This window comes from Rana temporaria, chromosome 6 (genome assembly GCF_905171775.1).
Source record: "Rana temporaria chromosome 6, aRanTem1.1, whole genome shotgun sequence".
Lineage (NCBI taxonomy): Eukaryota > Metazoa > Chordata > Amphibia > Anura > Ranidae > Rana > Rana temporaria.
Window position 1 is genome coordinate 22,476,376 of NC_053494.1, and position 24,335 is coordinate 22,500,710.

The 24,335-nt window shown below is 43.2% G+C and overlaps 1 protein-coding gene across 1 annotated transcript in view; it reads right to left on the bottom strand.

Moving 5' to 3' along the window:
* Window positions 1-14,723, bottom strand: part of SSTR5 (somatostatin receptor 5) — a 47,873-nt gene extending 33,150 nt beyond the window's left edge. The window contains exon 1 of the mRNA XM_040356445.1: window positions 14,245-14,723. The gene's annotated coding sequence lies outside the window, so the exon portion shown is untranslated. The remainder of the gene's footprint in view (window positions 1-14,244) is intronic.
* Between the last annotated feature and the right edge of the window lie 9,612 nt (window positions 14,724-24,335).

Genomic DNA, 24,335 nt, shown 5'->3' on the forward strand with positions numbered 1-24,335 from the left:
AAAATCACAGCGCCGGAGCCGCGCTACCCGGAAGTAACCACGGGAGAGATGTCGCGGGCCGGAGGGGGGTACGAGGGCGGCTGCGGGGGCTTTGATCTGAGGTAAGTAATTCATAATGAGCTAGTATGCTTTGCATACTAGCTCATTATGCCTTTGTCTTGCAAGGTGTTTTTTTTTTCTACAAGGGTTTACAACCACTTTAAGGCATGGGCAGCATAAGTGACGGTAAGGGCACACTACATGTGATGGCAGCTGGTGTGGTGACGGCTCTCGATGTGGTACCACAATGATAATTTCATACAGTCTTACACTATATAGTCTTTGGGGTAGATTCAGATAGATTTGCGGATCTTTAGATCCGCGTAACTCTATCTGATTTACGATCCGCCGGCGCAAATTTGAGAGGCTAGTGCAGTATTCAGAAAGCACTTACTTCCAAACTTGTGCCGGCGGATCGTAACTCCCCCGGTGGAATTCAAATTCCGCGGCTAGGGGGAGTGTACAATTTAAATCAGGCGTGTCCCCGCGCCGATTTAACTGCGCATGCGCCGACTGCGAAATTTCCCAGTGCGCATGCTCCAAATGACGTCGGTAGGACGTCATTGCTTTCGGCGTGAACGTAAATTAAAAAAACGTAACACCTGTTGTGGTGTATTGAAGAGGGGGGCTGAAGCCTGTTTTTTGCACCATCGCTAATGACCAAGGCTGTGTCGTTGGAGCTACTGAAGTGATTTGAAGCTGAGTATAAGATACCTGTTTCAAAGAGCTGTTGTATCCAGTGACACTCTCACGCTGCTGCTAATCAACATTGTTTAACCCTATTTTACCATCTACTCTACAGGGACGGTATTCTGAGATTGAGTACTATTTGATGCTCTGAATTAATTAGCTCTGTATTAATTTATTAATTAATTTCTATACACTAATTATTTTATATATATTTTTTTTCCTCATCTATATATATTTTGTGTGCTTCACCCCACTGTGGCAACAGGACTAATCCCCTATTCAGGGTTTTGAATTATTATCATAATTGGATTGATCTTAGTAAGGTATCACATAAATTAGTTGTTTTTAGCGCATATGTTTATATTTTTCACATTTTGTTGTTTGGTTGGTAACCTGTTTCACATACTGCAGCTTTTTACATTTATTTATTAATTGTGTGGTGTATTTTGGATTTAGTAGCGCTGTAGTTTATCAGTTATATTTACATGTAAGAGACTTATGCCAGTCGTATCTTAGGCTACAGTTGGCGTATCTAGCTTTCTGAATACAGAAAGTAGATACGCCGGCGCAACTTAGCAATTACGCGGCGTATCTGCTCTCTGAATCCACCCCATTCTTTCTTCCTTTGCCATATCCAGAGTCCTAAAGACCATACAGAGGTCCCAGTTATCATGCAGACAGGATTTCTGTAGACGTTTGGCTATTTTGGTAGGATTTGAAGACCATTTGCACTTTTATGAACTTTTTGAACTTTATATTGAATTTTTTAGCGTTAGGCCTTTTCAAACACTTTTAGATGCGCTCAGGCGCGTGAAGTCTTTGGATGTTCTCTCAGTCGATGTGCTGCTGAAGCACCATGTTAACGTCTCTACTCATGAGATTTAACCCCATATTGTCTCTGCTTATGCCAAGTATATTGAAAAAAAAGGCAATTGCCAGCACAGGGGTTCAGGGGGGTCAGCAGACATTCAGACTAGAAAGTCAATATAATTAAACAATAAAAGCCATTAAAGCAGCAGGGCAGCCAGGCAAGGAGCATTGTCAGAAAAAGTCTGCTCCTGAACCCTCTACGTCAGCCGTCACTAAATGGCGGCCCGCGGTCCGAGTCCGGACCGAGTGCCGCTTCTGCCCGGACCGCCAGTATAATCATTAATGTCCGCAGCTGTTTGTTTGCTGGGACTGAGAGTTTCCCCCAGTGACGCTACGTGTGTGCGTGCGCCGGCTCCCCGCTCCTCACCTCAGGTCTGAGATGAAAAGCTTGCATAGCCGCAAGTAGGGGCGTGACATCACGTGTGCGACCCGCCCCCCCTGCTGCTTGCGATTCCCGGTGTTCTGACGAGACAATTGGTCCTGACTCTTCTTGCTAGTAGGGGCGTGACGTCACGGGTGCGACCCGCCCCTGCTACTCGCGGTTCCCGGGTCCTGTCTCCTTATCTTGCAGCTTCTGCCCCTTCTGTTGTGCCCTCATCCAAGGTATGTGGGCCACATGTTAGCTGGTATTTACTGCTGGGCATATTTTTTTTATGTTAAGGGGCGCTCTGATGGACAATTTTTTTTTTTTAAAGGGGCACTCTGATGGACAAATTTTATTTTAAGGGGCACACTGAAGGGTATATTTTTAATGTGCACACTGATAGGCATATTTTGTTAAGGGGCACACCGATGGACACATTTTGTTGTGCCCATTAGAGTGTCCCTTAACATAAAATGTGCCCACCAGTGTGCACATTAAAAATATACCCATTAGCATGCCCCTTAAAATAAAATGTGCCCATCAGAGTGCCCCTTAAAATAACAGGTGCCCATCAGCGTGACCCTTATTTTATGTTAAGGGTCACGCTGATGGGCATATTTTATGAGCAACACTGATGGGCACATTTTGAATTAAGGGGCACGTTTTGTTGTGCCCATCAGAGTGCTCCTAATATAAAATGTGTCCATCAGGGTGCCCCTTAACATAAAATGTGCCCATTAGCGTTTCCCTTAACATAAAATGTGCCTATCAGGGTGACCCTTATTTTATGTTAAGGGGGACTCTGATGGGGCATCTGATGTAAGGAGGCATTCTGACGGGAATGCCTGATGTAAATTAGCACCGTGATGGGGATCCCTGATGTAAAGGGGCACTGTGATGGGGACACCTGATGTAAAGGGGCACTGTGATGGGGACCCCTGATGTAATGGGGCACTGTGATGGGGACGCCTGATGTAAAGGGGCACTGTGATGGGGACCCCTGATGTAAAGGGGCACTGTGATGGGGATGCCTGATGTAAAGGGGCACTGTGATGGGGACGCCTGATGTAAAGGGGCACTGTGATGGGGATGCCTGATGTAAAGGGGCACTGTGATGGGGACGCCTGATGTAATGGGGCACCGTGATGGGGACGCCTGATGTAATGGGGCACCGTGATGGGGACGCCTGATGTAAAGGGGCACTGTGATGGGGACGCCTGATGTAAAGGGGCACTGTGATGGGGACGCCTGATGTAATGGGGCACCGTAATGGGGACGCCTGATGTAATGGGGCACCGTGATGGGGACAAATGGGGACTTGAGATTCGGACCTCGACCCAAAAAATTTTTTAGTGACCGGACCTCCTTGAATTTTAATTCAAGACCCCTGCTCTACGTCTTTTCAAATCTGACATGGAATTCAAAGTAACGTGAGACAGTACAAGGAGCAGACACCTCCAGTTCTAGGATACGGCGTCATCGGAGAGCTCCAGGTTACCGGCACAACCTTTTACTGGTCCACCTTTGTACCCACCACTGGGCAGACGCAGCACAGGGATCACATATATACATCATATATACATATCCATAATGCACATCATGCACCAACCACCAACACACACACACACATACATTTTGTATATATACACACATATAGTATATACAGTAATATATATATATATATATATATATATATATATATATATATATATATATATATACACAAAGTATACACTATGTATCAGCAGCACTGTCATTATAACACAATACAACTTACACACATAGAATAAACCACACATACAGTATAAACTAAGTATACACTACGTATAAGCAGCACAGTAGTTATAACATAGCACCAATCACACACAAATACACACATAGCACCAATCACACACAAATACTGTACACACATAGCACAAATCACACACATATACACACATAGCACCAATCACACACATATATACGCATAGCACAATTCACACACATAGCACAAATTACACACACACACACATATACACTAAAAGCACCAATCATACACACACATAGTACAAATCACACACACATATACACCCAAAGCACCAATCACACACACATACACACATAGTACAAATCACACACATAGCACAAATAACACACATATACACACATAGCACAAATCACACACATATGCACACATATACACCCAAAGCACAAATCACACACATATACAAAGCATACACAACATAATAGCAGCACTGTCATTAGAACACAACACAACTTACACACATGGCACACCTCACACACACATATACACACATATGACACAAATAACACATACACAAATCACACATACACACACACACACAATACAAATTCCACACATTGCACAAATCACACACATATACAAAGCATACATAACATAATAGCAGCACTGTCATTAGAACACAACACAACTTACACACATAGCACACCTCACACACACGTATACACACATATGACACAAATAACACATACACAAATCACACATACACACACACACAAGCACAAATCGCACACAGTTAAGTATACACTACAAATCAGCAGCACAACAGTTATAACATAGCACACATTACAAACACAACACAAATCACACACATATACAAAGTATACACAACATATTAGCAGCACTGTCATTAGAACACAGCACAACTTATACACATAGCACACATCACATACACACACACGACACAAATCACACATACACACACAACAGAAATAACACATACCAACACAATACAAATCCCACACATAGCACAAATCACACCTAATTAAAAAGCATACACTACATATCAGCAGCACAGCAATTATAACATAGCACAAAATACACACACTAGACAAATCACAGTTACACACACAGCACAAATTCCACACATATACACACATAGCACAAATCTATACATAATCAACACAATATAAACATATACACTACATATCAGCAGCACAGTCCTTTTAACAAAACACAAATCACACACATATACACACATGACACCAATTACATACATGACACCAATCACACACGTATACACACATGACACCAATTACACACATGACACAAATCACACACCTATACACACATGACACCAATTACACACATGACACAAATCACACACATGACACAAATCACACACCTATATACAAATCACACACATGACACAAATCACACACGTATACACACATGACACATACCACACATGTTGGATCGGAATTTGTGCGCTGCGGATGCCTCCCTATTCCTATCCATGTCTAATCATTGGAATATCAACCCCCCTCCCCATCCACAGCTTCCCCATCCAGACAGAACATAATTAACATGATAAAAGACTCTCAGGGGCAGCCAATGAGAAAAAAATAAAAATAGAAGGAGAGATTAAAAAAGCTGATACATGAGCTCCAACGACAGGCGATATAAATAAAGTATAATCATCCGATCGCCAATTTGTCTTCATGATGTGGGAACAATAAAAGGCTTACCATCATCAACTTCCCTGACAAATATAGTTCTCTGAATACCGATAACGGCTGAATTAATTCCCTAACGCACGCACCGATCAGAGCGATAAAACTAAATTAGAGCTCAGCCACATGTGAGATTCCACGCCATTTAACCCCTCGCTGCCAGCTTCCTCCAACACAAATCAGAGGAGGCACTTTTCTATGAGGAGGTTTTATCTCACAAGGGATTAAAATCAAGGTGACGGAAAAATAAGGGACTCCACTGAAATGTATTGAGGAGTCCTAGGCGACTGTCGGAGATTATGAGGAATAGAAAGGTGCAGGTCCACCTTGAAGTAGTTAGTCACTTGCTCTGTAATCCTGAGACTGTGCAAGTTTACATTGTACAACTACAAGTGCCAGCATGCCCTGAAGATGGCCATACACCTTACGATCTAACTGGACAATCTTCTTTTGAGATGTCCCAACAATTATGTCCTACTAGGTGACCAGATTTTTAAAATGAAGTCTGGGGACATATATATTTTTTTTATTGGCATACGGTAAACAATTTTATTAGCATATTTTCCTCAAATTATAAATGCAGTGTATGTGGTATGTGTTTATGGAACGATTGTACAATATACATATGTTATGTCTCGCATTTTATCCATAAATAAAGATTAAAAAAAAGATACTTTGAATTTTTTGAGATATGACTACCAAATGTTATGAAAATAAGACAAACAACAGAGCAGAGTTCAGGAGTGTGCTACATAAAGAATGCAGGGCTGAGGAGTGCGCTACATAAAGAAAGCAGGGCTGAGGAGTGCGCTACATAAAGAAAGCAGGGCTCAGGAGTGTGCTACATAAAGAAAGAAGGGCTCAGGGGTGTGCTACAGAAAGAAAGCAGGGCTGAGGAGCGTGCTACATAAAGAATGCAGGGCTGAGGAGCGCGCTACATAAAGAAAGCAGGGCTCAGGAGTGTGCTACATAAAGAAAGAAGGGCTCAGGGGTGTGCTACATAAAGAATGCAGGGCTCAGGAGTGTGCTACATAACGAATGCAGGGCTGAGGAGCGTGCTACATAAAGAATGCAGAACTCAGGAGTGTGCTACATAACGAATGCAGGGCTGAGGAGCGTGCTACATAAAGAATGCAGGGCTGAGGAGCGCGCTACATAAAGAAAGCAGGGCTAAGGAGCGTGCTACAAAAAGAATGCAGGGCTCAGGAGTGAGTTACATAACGAATGCAGGGCTGAGGAGTGCGATACATAAAGAAAGCAGGGCTAAGGAGCGTGCTACATAAAGAATGCAGAACTCAGGAGTGTGCTACATAACGAACGCAGGGCTGAGGAGCGTGCTACATAAAGAATGCAGGGCTGAGGAGCGCGCTACATAAAGAAAGCAGGGCTAAGGAGCGTGCTACATAAATAATGCAGGGCTCAGGAGTGAGTTACATAACGAATGCAGGGAAAAGGAGCACGCTACATAAAGAAAGCAGGGCTGAGGAGTGCGATACATAAAGAATGCAGGGCTGAGGAGTGCGCTACATAAAGAAAGCAGGGCTAAGGAGCGCGCTACATAAAGAAAGCAGGGCTAAGGAGCATGCTACATAAAGAATGAAGGGCTCAGGAGTGAGCTACATAACAAATGCAGGGCTGAGGAGTGCGATACATAAAGAAAGCAGGGCTAAGGAGCGTGCTACATAAAGAATGCAGGGCTCAGGAGTGAGTTACATAACGAATGCAGGGCTGAGGAGTGCGATATATAAAGAAAGCAGGGCTAAGGAGCGCGCTACATAAAGAAAGCAGGGCTAAGGAGCGTGCTACGTAAAGAATGCAGGGCTGAGGAGTGAGCTACATAACGAATGCAGGGCTGAGGAGTGCGATACATAAAGAAAGCAGGGCTGAGGAGTGTGCTACATAAAGAATGCAGGGCTGAGGAGTGCGCTACATAAAGAATGCAGGGCTGAGGAGTGCGCTACATAAAGAATGCAGGGCTGAAGAGTGTGCTACATAATGAATGCAGGGCTGAGGAGTGAGCTACATAATGAATGCAGGGCTGAGGAGTGCGCTACATAAAGAATGCAGGGCTCACGAGTGTGCTACATAAAAAATGCTGGCTCAGCTGTGCCCATCTATGCAGCCTCACCAGTGGCCAGCAATACAGCCTCACCAGTGCCCAGGAATGCAGCCCCACCTGTGACCAGGAGTACGGCCTCACCTGTGCAGGGGATCAGAGAGAAGAGAAAGAGCAGATCCAGCCGGATCACCACACACACTGGTGTCTCCCGCTGTGTCAGCTTTAATTTGAATCGCCGAGTGCCGCCATCACACAAGTCCCACCTCCTGGATCAGCTCCCACCTGTGATAGACAGTGCATGTGCCGGCATTGGACAAGTGTGCTGTCTGTCAAAGGAGCTATACCAGGATGCAGGATTTTGTGATGGCGGCAACCGGTGAGTCGGCTCTCGACTGGCTTCGGAACTTTGCCCCTCCAGCCTTCTGCACTGCAGCTCCTCCCAGTCTCCCTCTGAATACTATTTACCATTCTACCACATTCTGATGTGTGGCACCCAGGGGGGGGGGAGACTCCCCTCTGCCTCATCACCCGCCCTGCAATCCGGGGACAAATCCGGGGACAGACAGGCTCCGGGGACTGTGTCCTCAATCCGGGGACTGTCCCTGGAAATCGGGGACCTCTGGTCACCCTATACTAGATCCTACCTGGTTAGATACAAGAGTGGATGGTTTAGGTGGGACTTCTTCTACTACGTCGTTTTGGTAGATCTAGATTGAGGCTGGAGTCACACCTTTGCGTTTTTACTTGGCGGGGTTTCCATTAAAGCGGAGTTCCAGCCACAATTTCACTTTTTAAATATAAATACCCCTGTAATACACAAGCTTAATGTATTCTAGTAAAGTTAGTCTGTAAACTAAGGTCCGTTTTGTTAGGTTGTTACAGCATTTAGACACTTTATAAAATAGAACTTGATTGGGGCCATCTTAAGTGTGGGCATCATGAAGCCAGACTGTATGACTTCCTGGATTTCAGCCTTGCAGATCTCGCACATGCTCAGTGCTGCACAAGCAGTGTCAGATCAGGTTTCAGCACCTGTACTATCCAAGTCACATGATTCTTTGAGACTGGGGAGTGCACAGACTCCTGGAAAGTTACACCCACTACATTCCCAGGAGTTTGTGCGGTGTAGGTTAGGAAGCATTAAGCACCTAGGTGCAGGAAGTGGGAAGATTAACTATTCTGCCTAGCAACAACACTTTGAAGGCATCTAAAAAAAAAAAAAAAAATTCGTAAAGGACTAATGACATTTTTTTAAAACTACTGATGTAATGGTATATTTATGGGTGGAACTCCCCTTTAAAGTCAATGCAAAACTTTAAAGCACTTCTCAATGTATGCGTTATGATGTGCGTCAATAAGTGTCAATAAGTCATGAGGCACATCAACGCATGTTATGATGCTTGTTGACATTAGGGGACAAACTAGATTTCCGTGTTCGTTACTGCAGCGCAGTTACCTGCGTTAGTACGTTGCGCTGACGTTCAGCTCCAAAGTACATGAGTTGCAGCGCACCACAACGCATGGTAACGGTCGCCATATGGCGCATGTCTGTTTTCTAGGACATTTTGGTGCATTGCCAGCATATTCCTTGGAATGGGCTGCCTTAACGCTTGTTAATCCTTTCTCACCCGCACTGGCATCCCTTTTAAAAAGTATTAAATGCTGGAGAGCGGGAACGATTGTCCAATCATCTGACCACTGTGACTGGCGGTCACATGATGGTGGGGGGGGGGGGGGCGCTCCTGCCAGCTACCGATCATTATCTGGAACAAGAGCTGCTTTTCACAGCTCAGTCTCTGTGCTGGGAGTGCGCAGAGGGTTCCAGCGACGCGCATTAAAGCCCACCCCAACATATGTGTTATCTGGGCGGCAAGGGGTTAATGCATGATAATGAGCGTGCAGTGACGCACATGAGTTTGTTTATTGCACAAGAACACCAATAAAGGGGCCCTCAATACAAAGTGTTATGCTACACGTGTTAAAAGCCCATGTTCACCTTCATTGACATGCGTTTTGATGCATTTTCACTGATTTCAGATGAAAACGCATCGGAGAAAAAAACGTATTGGGGTTAGATCAACCTTTTAGCACAGCTGAGAGGTCTCTTCATTGACCTTGTTACCGAACACTACGGCTTGTCTAGCTGTTGTGGAACTACAAGTCCCAGTGGACCTCGCCAGTGTAGTCACAGTCCATATTTGTTGATAATCTGCTCAAACCTGCATCATCCGATGTCATTGGGCTTCTTTTTCTTGTAGTTCCACAGCAACTGAAGGGACACTTGAACCCACAGCAGACTCATTTCAGAAAATACGTTTCAGAACATCCTTTGTCTTTTTCTCTCTTTCTTTTTAATGGAAGACTACAAGTCCCAGGATCAGATGCACACAAACTCGCAGGTATGCTGGGACTTGTAGTCTCCAACCCTTCAATAATATATGTTACCATATCAGTTATGTAGAATTAAGCCTCAGCAAAGCCTGCTATTCTGCCTTTCACTTGGAGAACTACAAGTACCTGCATGCTCTGACACCCTGTGGCTCGGCCTGGCTTTCACAATGTTTTTCACAATGTTTTGTTAAGCTTTTTTTTGGGATTACTGCACTTTGGAAATAGTCATTACATGGCTTACATGTGATGATCGCACATTTTGTGCGCCTAACAGCCAGTCTCCTCCTTCTAGTAACCTGCGCTCCATTGGTCTAAACTGAAATGTTTATGCCTGAAAATGCGCGTAAAAGCTGCTAGGTTGCCATGAGTCCCTAAGTTGTGCACACCCTACATACCCTCCCTACCCTTTACATACCCTCCCTTCCCTTTACACACCCTCCCTACCCTTTACATACCCTCCCTACCCTTTACACACCCTCCATACCCTTTACATACCCTCCCTACCCTTTACATACCCTCCCTGCCCTTTGCACACCCTCCCTACCCTTTGCATACCCTCCCTTCCCTTTACACACCCTCCCTACACTTTACATACCCTTCCTGCACTTTGAACACCCTCCCTACCCTTTACATACCCTCCCTTCCTTTTACACACCCTCCATACCCTGTACATACCCTCCCTACCCTTTACACACCCTCCCTACCCTTTACATACCATCCCTACCCTTTACACCCCCCCCCCCTACCCTTTACATACCCTCCCTGCCCTTTGCACACCCTCACTTCCCTTTGCACACCATCCATTCCCTTTGCACACCCTTCCCACCCTTTGCACATCTTTCCTACCCTATCCATACCCTCCCTTTTCATTTGCATACCCTTACTTCCCTTTCCATACCCTTCCCACCCTTTGCATACCTTTCCTTCCCTTTACACACCCTCTCTACCCAATTCATACCCTTCCTGCCCTTTGCACACCCTTCCTGCCCATTGCATACCCCCCCCCCCCCCCCTGCCTTTTGCACTGCCATAACAAATAAGCCAAACACACATAAATTACTATTATGCCAGCTCACTTCTGAAAACTTTAAGCTGACAAACCTAGCCTATAAGAGACCTCTGATAGGTTGCTATGGGTCCCTACCCTTTGCACACCCTCCCTGCTCTTTGAATACCATCTCTGTACTTTACCCACCCTCCCTTCCCTTAGCATCCCTGCCATTTGTGTGCCTTCCCTTCCCTTTTATACCCGCCCTTCCTTTTACATACCCTCCCTGCCCTTTGCACACCCTCCTACCCTTTGAACACCGTCCCTGCCCTTTACATACCCTCTCTTCAGTTTGCATACCCTTCCTACCATTTGTACACCCTTCCTATCCTTTTCATACCCTCCCTGCCCTTTGCACACCCTCCTACCCTTTGAACACCGTCCCTGCCCTTTACATACCCTCTCTTCAGTTTGCATACCCTTCCTACCATTTGCACACCCTTCCTACCCTTTTCATACCCTTCCCACCCTTTGCATACCCTTCCTTCCCTTTACATGCCCTCCCTGCCCTTTGAACACCCCCCTCTCTGCCCTTTGCACACCCTCCCAGCTCTTTACATACACTCTCTTCCCTTTGCATACCCTTTCTACCCTTTGCATACCCTTTCTGCCCTTTGCACACCCTCACTACCCTTTACATACCCTTCCTACCCTTTGCATACCCTCCCTGCCCTTTACATACCCTCCCTTCCCTTTGCATACCCTTCCTACCCTTTTCATACCCTCCCTTCACTTTGCATACCCTTCCGACCCTTTGCCTCCCCTTTCTGCCCTTTGCACACCCTCACTACCGTTTACATACCCTTCCTACCCTTTACATACCCTTTCTGCCCTTTGCACACCCTCACTACAATTTACATACCCTTCCTACCCTTTGCATACCCTCCCTGCCCTTTACATACCCTCCCTTCCCTTTGCATACCCTTCCTACCAGTTTCCTACCCTCCCTTCCCTTTGCATACCCTTTCTGCACTTTGCACACCCTCACTACCCTTTACATACCCTTCATACCCTTTGCATATCCTCCCTGCCCTTTACATACCCTTCTTACCCTTCGCATACCCTCCCTTCCCTTTGCACTGCCATACCAAATAAGCCAAACACACCTAATGAACTATTCTGCCAGCTGACTGCTGAAAACCTGACCCTGAACCTACCTATCCTGGTGAGGGTGTTATCAGCCCCTTCCATGCATTGTGTATTTTTTTTCTAAATCTTTCTATAATTTTTGTTTGATTCAAAGACATCGGTAAGAAACTCCAACACTTGCACCCGCCCTTCATTTCCCCTGAAAAAAAATCTGTATTTATTTCCCTAAGCAGTGATCGGAAATTGGAACATCGTAGCATTAAAAGCAAACACGTAATAAAGGAGCTACAGAATCAAAAAGAAACTCTCAGAGTTTGAGGTATTTGCAGGAAAAAAATGCCTGTGATTTTTAAGAATTCCCCAAAATTCCAAATTTCTTTTATAAATTTTGTATATAAACTTCTTATAAAATGTCCTATATACATTTTTTTTTTATTTCTTAGAAAATGTCTTATATACATTTCTTAGAAAATTCCTTATATAAATTTCTTATATACATTTTTTATAAAATTCCTTATATAAATTTATTGTAAAATATTATATATTAATTTCTCATAAAGTTTCCTATATAGATTTCTTATAAAATTTTGTATATAAATTTCTTATAAAATAATCCCCTCTGTGATCCTACAGATGATCCTGGATATACATTTCTTATAAAATTCCTTATATAAATTTCTTATAAAATTTTGTATATACATTTCTCATAAAATTTCCTATATAAATTTCTTATAAAATAATCTCCTCTCCTCTGTGATCCTACAGATGATCCGCAGATATAAATTTCTTATAAAATTCCTTATATAAATTTCCTATAAAATTTCTTATAAAATTCCTTATATAAGTTTCTTATATAAGTTTCTTATAAAATTCCTTAAATAAATTTCATATATACATTTTTTTTATAAAATGTCTTATAGAAATTTCTTATAAAATGTCCTATATAAATTTCTCATAAAATTTCCTATGAAAATTTCTTAGAAAATTTCTTAGAAAATTCCTTAGAAAATTCCTTAGAAAATAATGCCCTCTGTGATCCTACAGATGATCCACGGGTATAAATTTCTTATACAATTTCTTATAAAATTCCCTATATAATTTTCTCATAAAATTTCTTACAAAATTTCTTATATAAGTTTCTTAGAAAATTCCTTGAATAGATTTCATATATAATTTTTTTTTTAATAAAATGTCTTATATTAATTCCTTATATAAATTTCTTATATAAGTTTCTTATAAAATTATTTTAATAGATTTCATATATAATTTTTTTTATAAAATGTCTTATATAAATTTCTTATGAAATGTCCTATATAAATTTCTCATAAAATTTCCTATATAAATTTCTTAGAAAATTTCTTAGAAAATTCCTTAGAAAATAATCCCCTCTGTGATCCTACAGATGTTCCACGGATATAAATTTCTTATAAAATTCCTTACATAAATTTCTTATATAAGTTTCTTAGAAAATTCCTTATATAAATTTCGTATATAAATTTTTTATAAAAATTTCTTATATAAATTTCTTAGAAAATTCCTTATATACATTTCTTATAAAATGTCCTATATAAATTTCTCATAAAATTTCCTATATAAATTTCTTAGAAAATTTCTTAGAAAATTCCTTATGAAAGAATCCCCTCTGTAATCCTACAGATGATCCACAGATATAAATTTCTTATAAAATTCCTTACATAAATTTCTTATATAAGTTTCTTATAAAATTCCTTAAATAGATTTCATATATACATTTTTTATAAAATTTCTCATATAAATTTCTTATAAAATTCCTTACATAAATTTCTTATATACATTTTTTATAAAATTTCTTGTATAAATTTCTTAGAAAATCTCTTAAAAAAATTCCTTATATATATTTTTTATAAAATAATCCCCTCTGTTATCCTACAGATGATCCACGGATATAAATTTCTTATAAAATTCCTTATATAAATTTCTTATATAAGCTTTTTATCAAATTCCTTATATAAATTTCGTATATACATTTTTTATAAAATTTCTTATATAAAACTTCTTATATAAATTTCTTATAAAATGTCCTATATAAATTTCTTATAAAATTTCTTATATAAAATTTCTTATATAAATTTCTTATAAAATGTCCTATATAAATTTCTTATAAAATTTCTTAAAAAATTCCTTATATCTATTTCTTATAAAATAATCCCCTCCGTGATCCTACAGATGATCCCGGCTTACCTGTCTGTTTCCCCTCCTCCGTGGCTTCCAGTAACTTTCCCATAGCTGTGCCATTAACCTGTAGATAGAACGGTGGGCGAGCTGCGTTCAGTCGGCGTATTGCCGCCAAGCACCTGTTATCGGCGAGCTCGACAGCGACGGACTGATCCCTTTTCAAGTCTTTGAGGCTGCTTTATAATCCAGTCCCATAGTCTGAAGTTATTGTCATTGCCTCTCTGGAAACAAAGCAGCCTTCACATTGTCCGTGACCACAGGAGTGTGGCGGAGGGCAACCAGCGCGCTGCTTTCTCTTTTGTTTTATAGACCTCTAAGAGCTCCGATAGGATTTCACGCACCTTCCCGCAGCAGTCCAGGTGTGCAGCTCCTCTGCTGACATCCCAACGCTCGCTGCTTCCCTATCAGTGGCTGATATAGGTGTCAGTTCCTTGTGTGATGTGAATATGAAATGTTTCATGTCCCCCCCCCCTCCTCTTCCCTCCCTCTACGTTGAAGCTGCACATATATGCACAGAGGTAGCGCCTGGCTCAGCCTCGTCCCTCCTGTGTCAAGCCAAGAATGAGACTGATCTGGCCACAGAGCAGAGGAGGTGGATTATGGATTTTCCATTATCAGGTCCCTGCGAATTCAAAGAGCCTCAGGGGGGGGGGGGAGGAGAAGAGGGGAGAGGAGAGGTGGGTGGCCATACTGGACAGACCCGGAGAGGAACACTCCCAATATCTGCTCAGGTTCAAAGTTCTCCATCATTTTCCATAAAAATTGGAAGGCTGGAGGAGTTTTCGGTGAGTGGCAGTCATTGCCGAGGTTAAAGTCAACTTGGATGGGACTTTCAGATTCAGAAAACTTTATTAATACAAAGATAAATGACAGTAAAACCTTGGATTGTGAGCATAATTCCTTCCAGAAACATGCTTGTAATCCAAAGCACTTGTATATCAAAGCAAATTTCCCCATAAGAAATAATGGAAACTCAGATGATTCATTCCACAACCATTTTTTTCATAAATGAAATACTTACCTTAAAACGAGGTGTAGGGAACTTACCTGGTCCACGCCGAGCGAGATGTCATCTTGCTCCAGCGTGTCTTCCGGGTATCGCCGCTCCAGCGCTGTGATTGGCTGGAGCGGCGATGTCGTCACTCCCGCAAATGCGCGCGGGAGATTTCATTCCGTCAAGGGCCGACGGCGGCCGGCCCTTTAGCCGAGGATCCCCCCTGCGCATGCGCCGCTGCAATCAGCGGAGCGTTGCGAGGGGAATATCTCCTAAACCGTACAGGTTTAGGAGATATTCTTTATACCTACAGGTAAGCCTTATTATAGGCTTACCTGTAGGTAAAAGTCAAAAAGTGGGGTTTACAACCACTTTAATGTTGTACCTTCTTTAACCACTTCCTTACTGGGCACATAAACCCCCTTTCTGCCCAGACCAATTTTCAGCTTTCAGCGCTGACGCATTTTTAATGACAATTGCGCGGTCATACAACATTGTACCCAAATTATATTTTTATAATTTTTTTTGCCACAAATAGAGCTTTCTTTTGGTGGTATTTGATCACCTCTGCGGTTTTAATTTTTTGCGCTATAAACAAAAAAATACAGAAAAGTTTGGAAGCGGTTAATACTCAGTTGTGACATGACGCTAATTGTATATCAAGTCAACATTTATTTAAACATTTTGCTTGTCTTGCAAAACGCTCTCAAACCAAGGTTTTACTGTATTATGATACAAAGACAACACAAGATCACAATAATGAACAGAACAAGACACAATGGGGTTCATTTACTAAAGGGAAATCCACTCTGTACTACAAGTGTGCTGCAAGGGCTCTTGAAGTGGAAGTGCAGTCGCTGTATATCTGAGGGAAAGCTCTGAAACCAGGGGAAGCTCTGCTGATTTTATCATCCAATCACGTTTTTTTTATTGTCCTTGCATGTCCCCCCTCGGATCTACAGCGACTGAACTTTGTAGTGCAAAGTGGATTTTCCTTTTCCTTTTAAAAAACACTAGCGCTGTTGACAGGAAAAATCAGTGTTACACCCCTTTCACACTGAGGCGGTTTGCAGGGGCTATTGCGCTAAAAATAGCGCCTGCAAACCGAACCCTAAACAGCGGCGGCTGTCTCTCCAGTGTGAAAGCCCCGAGGGCTTTCACACTGAAGCGGTGCGCTAGCAGGACCGCTCCAAAAGTCCTGCTAGCAGCATCTTTGAAACGGTGAAGGAGTGGTGTGTTTACCGCTCCTCCACCGCTCTTTTCCATTGAAATCAATGGGAAACCGCGGCTATACCGCATTGCCGGCGGCATTAACCCTTTTTCGGCCACTAGCGGGGGTTAAAAAACGCAGCGCTAGCGGCTAAATACCTCCGCAATTCCGACAGTATAGCGCCGCTGTTGTCTCACAAATTGAGCAGAAGTTAAGCCTCTGTGGTGTGCAGTACTGCATTTGGCCAGAGGTGCAGGGGGCGCCGGGGCAGAGCGGAGCCGTTCAGAAATACTCTGAAACACTTGGAAATACTCCGTTCCCCTACCTTTCCGAGTTCAGCCGATCTGTCCTTGAGTATTTCCGAGGCTCTCCAGCTCCCCCCCACCTCTGGCCACATGCGGTATTGCATGCCATAGAAGTCAATGCGGAACAAATTATTTTTGTTTCCATTGACTTCTATGGGGAAACTCGCTTTGATGTGTGAGTGCTTTGGATAACGAGCATTCTCCTGGAACGGATTATCCTCGTAATCCGAGGTTCCACTGTATTACATCTTATCATTGGCTCCCTAGACTAAACAGGCATTTCTTTCCTAGAGTTCAGATACCATTGAAGGAAATGTGTTAAATCTGTTCTATAACAGCAAGAAATACATGTTGATCCTGCCAGAAATCCTGTCAGCTGATATTTTTTTGTGTGTTCTTTGCATGTGCTGCAATCTTATCAGTAAAATGTTACCCATTTATTTCTGTGAACTACAGAACCCCTCCAATCTTTGATATGGAGATGAAAAGATGGGGGAGGTGTTCTGTAGCTCTTACTAGGGTGACAACACTGGTCCTCCATAGATACAATACAGTAAGTTAGCTCTGGATCAGAAATGTGTTACTGCATGTGGAAATTAGTAATAAAAGCTCAGCCCTTGTATAGAGCAGGAAGCAGAGGCCGCCTATGTAATGAAGAAATGGCAGTGCCCACCATCTACATACAGGACTAGAAATGACACCCAGAGGACCATTCATGTATTCTGGTCAAAGTATTTACATTGGTTAAAGATCCACTCAAATGCCTCCCACCTTATACTGGAATAAAGACAGCTTGCACCCAATTACCATGGGCAGCGCCCACTTCTTCCTTCGCCCCCTGCACAACCCTCCTATATAATTACCTGTGATACCAATATTTGTCCTCACATTTATTTATATGTCACATTATCATGGCTGACTAATTCCACAGAGGTGTGTGTGATATGATCATCAACCGTCTCCTAGAATGGTGACAAATCCCTCTATGATGGGTGCTGGGGGGGGGGGGGGCAGAGAGGGACCGGCGGGTCGTCCTAATGAGTCCTACTAATTGATGTCTTCAGATATAATCAGATACGTCATTGGCCGGCCTCGGGGGTTCTGTCTTCTAGAAATAGGAAATGTCATGTGCAGAATACATACTGTATATTATCCATCCATCCATCTATCTATCTATCTATCTATCTATCTATCTATCTATCTATCTATCTATCTATCTATCTATCTATCTATCTATCCTATCTATCTATCTATCTATCTATCTATCCTTCCTATCTATCTATCTATCTATCTATCTATCTATCGATCACCCATATATCTATCTGTCTATCTATCTATCCATACATCCATCCATACATCATTCATCCATCCCTGCATCCTTCATCCATCCTTTCTTAAATCCATCAATCCATCATCCTTTCCTCCATCAATCCATTATTCATCCATCATCCATCCCTCCATCCTTCTCTCCATCTATCCATCATCCATCCTTCTCTCCATCTATCCATCATCATCCATCCTTCTCTCCATCTATCCATCATCATCCATTCTTCTCTCCATCTATCCATCATCATCCATCCTTCTCTCCATCTATCCATCATCATCTATCCATCATCTATCCATCCATCATCATCCATCATTCCCTCCATCTATCCATTATCATCCATCCATCATCATCCATCATTCCCTTCATCTATCCATCCATGCATCATCCATCTATCATCATCCATCCATCCATCCTTCCCTCCATCCATCATCTATCCATCCATCACTATCCATCCTTCTCTCCAGCTATTCATCCATCATCATCCATCTATCCTTCCCTCCATCTATTCATCATCTATCATCCATCATCATCATCCACCCTTCATCCCTCAACCAAATATCTATCCATCATCCATCCTTCACTCCATCTATCCACCATCATCTATCCATCCATGCGTCATCCCTCCACCCATCATCTATCCATCACCCACCCCCATTCATCCATCCATCCTTTCCTCCATCTACCCATCCATGCATCATTCATCCATCCACCCTTCATCCCTCAACCAATAAGATATCCTTTCCTCCATCTATCCATCCATCCATCATCCATCATCCATCTATCCATCCATGCATCATCCATCCATCCACCCTTCATCCCTCAACCAATTAGCTATCCTTTCCTCCATCTATCCATCCATCCATCCATCCATCCATCATCCATCCATCATCCATCAATCCTTCCCCGAGGTAGAGAGGAGGGGGCAGGGTATTATCTCACCTTTTCATTTCTTTCTAAAAAGGTAAACTTACACTTTATACAAAACTAAACCCTCCCATCCTTTACAGCCTGTCGCTTTATGTAGCTGTTTTGGGAAACAGTTAAATGGGTTTAGTTCGGCTTGAATTCCCAGCTGTTGCATTACACCTTCTGACCAGTAGATGGTGATAGAGAACCAATCTAGCCTGCGCTGGGTGCTTTAGCTTTCAGCTCTGTATAGATACTTATTAAGTTCTTTGTATCTGGGGTAAGAAGACAAGAAGGTAAGTAAGGTGTGTTGGGACAGCCTCTGCATTCTGTGCACATATACAGGCATGCAATGATTTCTTGGGAGATTAAAATGGATTTCTGACACTCCAGGGAAGATCCCAATGATTCATTCATGAAACAACCCGCAGTGATTGTGGAAATAATTCCATACAACCCATTGACCAAATTACTTCTCCGCAGCCGTCTCTGACCTGCAGGACGCCTCCATCCGGCCTGACTGCATGTCTTGTCCAAGGTTACCTGCTGGCCCTGTAGACTTGTTAACATTGCTCATAGATGACAGCGTCAGCAGTATTACAGAGCATTCCCTCCAGTGTATTTTAGGGTATGAAATATTGATGACACATTTTTCCTGCTCAAAATCTATAAATAATGAGTTCTGTAATTCATTATGAATAAGGATGGTTGAAAAATAGTTAGATGTTGAAAGCTTAAGTGTAAACCACCTCCATTTTGCCTTCACAGGTTCCTCCTTTACCCGCTCATCATAAACATATTAACCGCTTATGGACCAGCCACGGCAGTTATACAGCGGCAGGTTGGCTCCGCTGTGCTAACCATCGTAAGCTGCACATCGCCCCTTAAAGTGGTTGTAAACCCACTTTTTTTACTTTTACCTACAGGTAAGCCTATAACAAGGCTTACCTGTAGGTAAGGAGAATATCTCCTAAACCTGCACGGTTTAGGAGATATTCCCCCCGCAATGCGGGCAGCGCATGCGCAGGGGGGATCTACGGCGAAAGGACCGGCAGCCGCCGGACCTTGCCGAGTTTTAAATCTCCCGCGCGCATGACGTCATCGCCGCTCCAGCCAATCACAGCGCTGGAGCGGCGATATCCGGAAGACACGCCGAGGCAAGATGAAATCTCGCTCGGCGTGGACCAGGTAAGTGCTACACACCTCGTTCCGAGGTAAGTATTTCATAATGAGCTAATATGCGGTGCATATTAGCTCATTATGACTTTTGCCTTACAGGAGAAAAAAATAATTTGAGGCAGGTTTACAACCGATTTAAAGCGGGATAGCAGGCGCGGCGCCCGCTGCATCGCGGGGGTGCCGATGCTCATGACCGGCGGTTGCAATAAGCGATTGTGGGCATGAGAGGCAGAACAGGGACCAGTGGCGGTGCGTCCATAGAGGGCGCCGGAGCGCCGCCCCCTCCCGCTTCTGCACCGCCACTGATACAATACATAGATGAATCTATGTATTGCTGCTGCTGCCGACTATTCAGGTGGCTGGCCCCCTGGTGAGTGCCGGCCATCTGAATAACGACAGCTGGTTGGCTATGGAAGTGCCTTTCAGAGCCTATCAGAGCCAGCGTAACCTGATTGGCTGAAGCATCATCGAGGCCGGGAGAAGACATCGAGGGACCATGGAAGGAGGATGGCCAACCCCAGAAAGGGTGCATTTCCAGGGCACAGTGGCGATAATTACTAGGGCATAGTGGCGATAATTACTAGGGCACAGTGGCGACAAAGGGCACAGTGGCGATAATTAAAGGGCACAGTGGCGACAATTAAAGGGCACAGTGGTGGTAATTGATGGGCACAGTGTCTGCGTTTGATGGCATTGCACAGTGGCTGCGTTTAGTGGCATGGCACAGTGGTGACAATTGATGCCATTTTACAGGGCACAGTGGCGATAATTACAAGGGCACAGTGGCGATAATTACTAGGGCATAGTGGCGATAATTACTGGGGCACAGTGGCGATAATTGGCACAGTGGCGACAAAGGGCACAGTGGCGACAAAGGGCACAGTGGTGACAATTAAAGGGCACAGTGGCGACAAAGGGCAAAGTGGCGACAATTAAAGGGCACAGTGGTGGCAATTGATGGGCACAGGCTGCAATTGTTTTTTTGTTTTGTTTGGTTTTTCGTTTGTTTGCGCCCCCCAAACTATTTTGAGCACCAGCCGCCACTGACAATGACACAAATCCCTATTCTGTTCTGTGAGGAAAAGTAGATTATGAGTTCCTAATAGCTAGGAACCATGATCTGTCATTCCCTCTAGGTCAGTACAGTTAGAGCACACTAGGGAACACAATTAACCCCTTGATCGCACCCTAGTGTTAACCCCTTCCCTGCCAGTGACATTTTTACAGTAATCAGTGCATTTTTATAGCACTGATCGCTGTATAAATGCCAATGGTCCCAAAAATGTGCCAGGGAAGGCAAGGAGATAAGCAGGCAGGCGACTGGCCGGGACTTGAGCCAAGGCAGAAGAACATGTGAGCGGAGCTGAATGGGCATGCGCCCGAAACTGAAGAAATATTCCCTCCGCTCCGACCAGCACATGATCATCAGAAAGGGGCACAGATAATGGAAATAAATACACTCCCCTAAGCTAGTAGGAGCGGCAGAGCGGGGGAGGGGGGGGGGGTTTATTCCGATTTTTTTTAATTCTGCACTGACTGTCTTTGAAATTGCCCCAGCCCCTGTTCAAATCCAATCCGGGGACAAAACCGGGGACACACTTGGTCCGGGGACAGTGTACTCAATCCGGGGACTGTCTCCGGTTGCTTAACAACCAGCTATTCTTCACACGGAATTTAAATTGGTCGATCATTTTCCAAACGATTCAAATTTGAAAATGTGGAATTTGTTAGAAAATGTATAAACTAAATGAAATTTTATGAAAACGAAACTAAACAAATTTTGAAGGAATTCCTAAACAAAACGAAACTAAACAAATTTTTCTGTTCTGCACATGTCTATTGACCTCCAGGGAGCATTCTTCCCACTGATCACCAATGTAAGGGACATTCTTCCCACTGATCACCAATGTAAGGAACATTCTTCCCACTGATCACCAATGTAAGGAGCATTCTTCCCACTGATCACCAATGTAAGGGACATTCTTCCCACTGATCACCAATGTAAGGAAAATTCTTCCCACTGATCACCAATGTAAGGAACATTCTTCCCACTGATCACCAGTGTAAGGAACATTCTTCCCACTGATCACCAATGTAAGGAGCATTCTTCCCACTGATCACCAATGTAAGGAGCATTCTTCCCACTGATCACCAATGTAAGGAACATTCTTCCCACTGATCACCAATGTAAGGAACATTCTTCCCACTGATCACCAATGTAAGGGACATTCTTCCCACTGATCACTAATGTAAGGAGCATTCTTCCCACTGATCACCAATGTAAGGAACATTCTTCCCACTGATCACCAATGTAAGGAGCATTCTTCCCACTGATCACCAATGTAAGGAGCATTCTTCCCACTGATCACCAATGTAAGGAACATTCTTCCCACTGATCACCAATGTAAGGAACATTCTTCCCACTGATCACCAATGTAAGGAGCATTCTTCCCACTGATCACCAATGTAAGGGACATTCTTCCCACTGATCACCAATGTAAGGGACATTCTTCCCACTGATCACCAATGTAAGGAGCATTCTTCTCACTGATCACCAATGTAAGGAACATTCTTCCCACTGATCACCAATGTAAGGAGCAATCTTCCCACTGATCACCAATGTAAGGAACATTCTTCCCACTGATCACCAATGTAAGGAGCATTCTTCCCACTGATCACCAATGTAAGGAGTATTCTTCTCACTGATCACCAATGTAAGGGACATTCTTCCCACTGATCACCAATGTAAGGGACATTCTTCCCACTGATCACCAATGTAAGGAACATTCTTCCCACTGATCACCAATGTAAGGAGCATTCTTCCCACTGATCACCAATGTAAGGGACATTCTTCCCACTGATCACCAATGTAAGGGACATTCTTCTCACTGATCACCAATGTAAGGAGCATTCTTCCCACTGATCACCAATGTAAGGGACATTCTTCCCACTGATCACCAATGTAAGGGACATTCTTCCCACTGATCACCAATGTAAGGGACATTCTTCCCACTGATCACCAATGTAAGGAGCATTCTTCCCACTGATCACCAATGTAAGGGACATTCTTCCCACTGATCACCAATGTAAGGAGCATTCTTCCCACTGATCACCAATGTAAGGAGCATTCTTCCCACTGATCACCAATGTAAGGGTCATTCTTCTCACTGATCACCAATGTAAGGAACATTCTTCCCACTGATCACCAATGTAAGGAGCATTCTTCCCACTGATCACCAATGTAAGGAACATTCTTCCCACTGATCACCAATGTAAGGAGCATTCTTCCCACTGATCACCAATGTAAGGAGCATTCTTCCCACTGATCACCAATGTAAGGAACATTCTTCCCACTGATCACCAATGTAAGGAGCATTCTTCCCACTGATCACCAATGTAAGGGACATTCTTCCCACTGATCACCAATGTAAGGGACATTCTTCCCACTGATCACCAATGTAAGGGACATTCTTCCCACTGATCACCAATGTAAGGAGCATTCTTCCCACTGATCACCAATGTAAGGAGCATTCTTAATCATTTAATGAATAATTTTTAATCACAATAAATTACAATATGGCTTGTTTATCATTTGTATATGCCATAATGTATATATTTTTTATTTGCAATTTGTTTTTTAAGTTGCCCTTTAAATTCATGGTCCCTGCCATTTTAATAGTGTTTAAAGAGACAGCTACGAGTCCTGTTGTTTTAGCATCAATTGCCTTTTAGACCTTTTCAATACATAAAATTAAGCATATCAAGTATAAAAATTAAACATTCTCCAATAACAGTAAAAAAAAACACTCCTCCCATCTTGGTTTAGCGCCTCCACCTGCCCTGTACGCCTTCTCTCCCACATGAAGGAGCTCAGGCTCTCCCCCGTCCTTCTCTGACCTCAGGTCAGAAAGGTCTCCCCACAAGAAGAATGGATTTAAATGGTTTCCCCAATTGTCCCAATTAGAACCATTCCTTCAGTAAGAAAGACATGCAGTCAAATCCTTGTTCCAGGATGTCAGATAACGGACTCTGGGGGCAGCTTTGAATTAGCTTTAAACACCTCAATTTCCATTTGGTTCTTCCTGTTCTGTTCTAATTCTGCCACTGTTTTCATCCACAAATCGAACAAAAATATTCCCAATTGGGCAGACATCAAATTATTAGGGAAGGAAATAA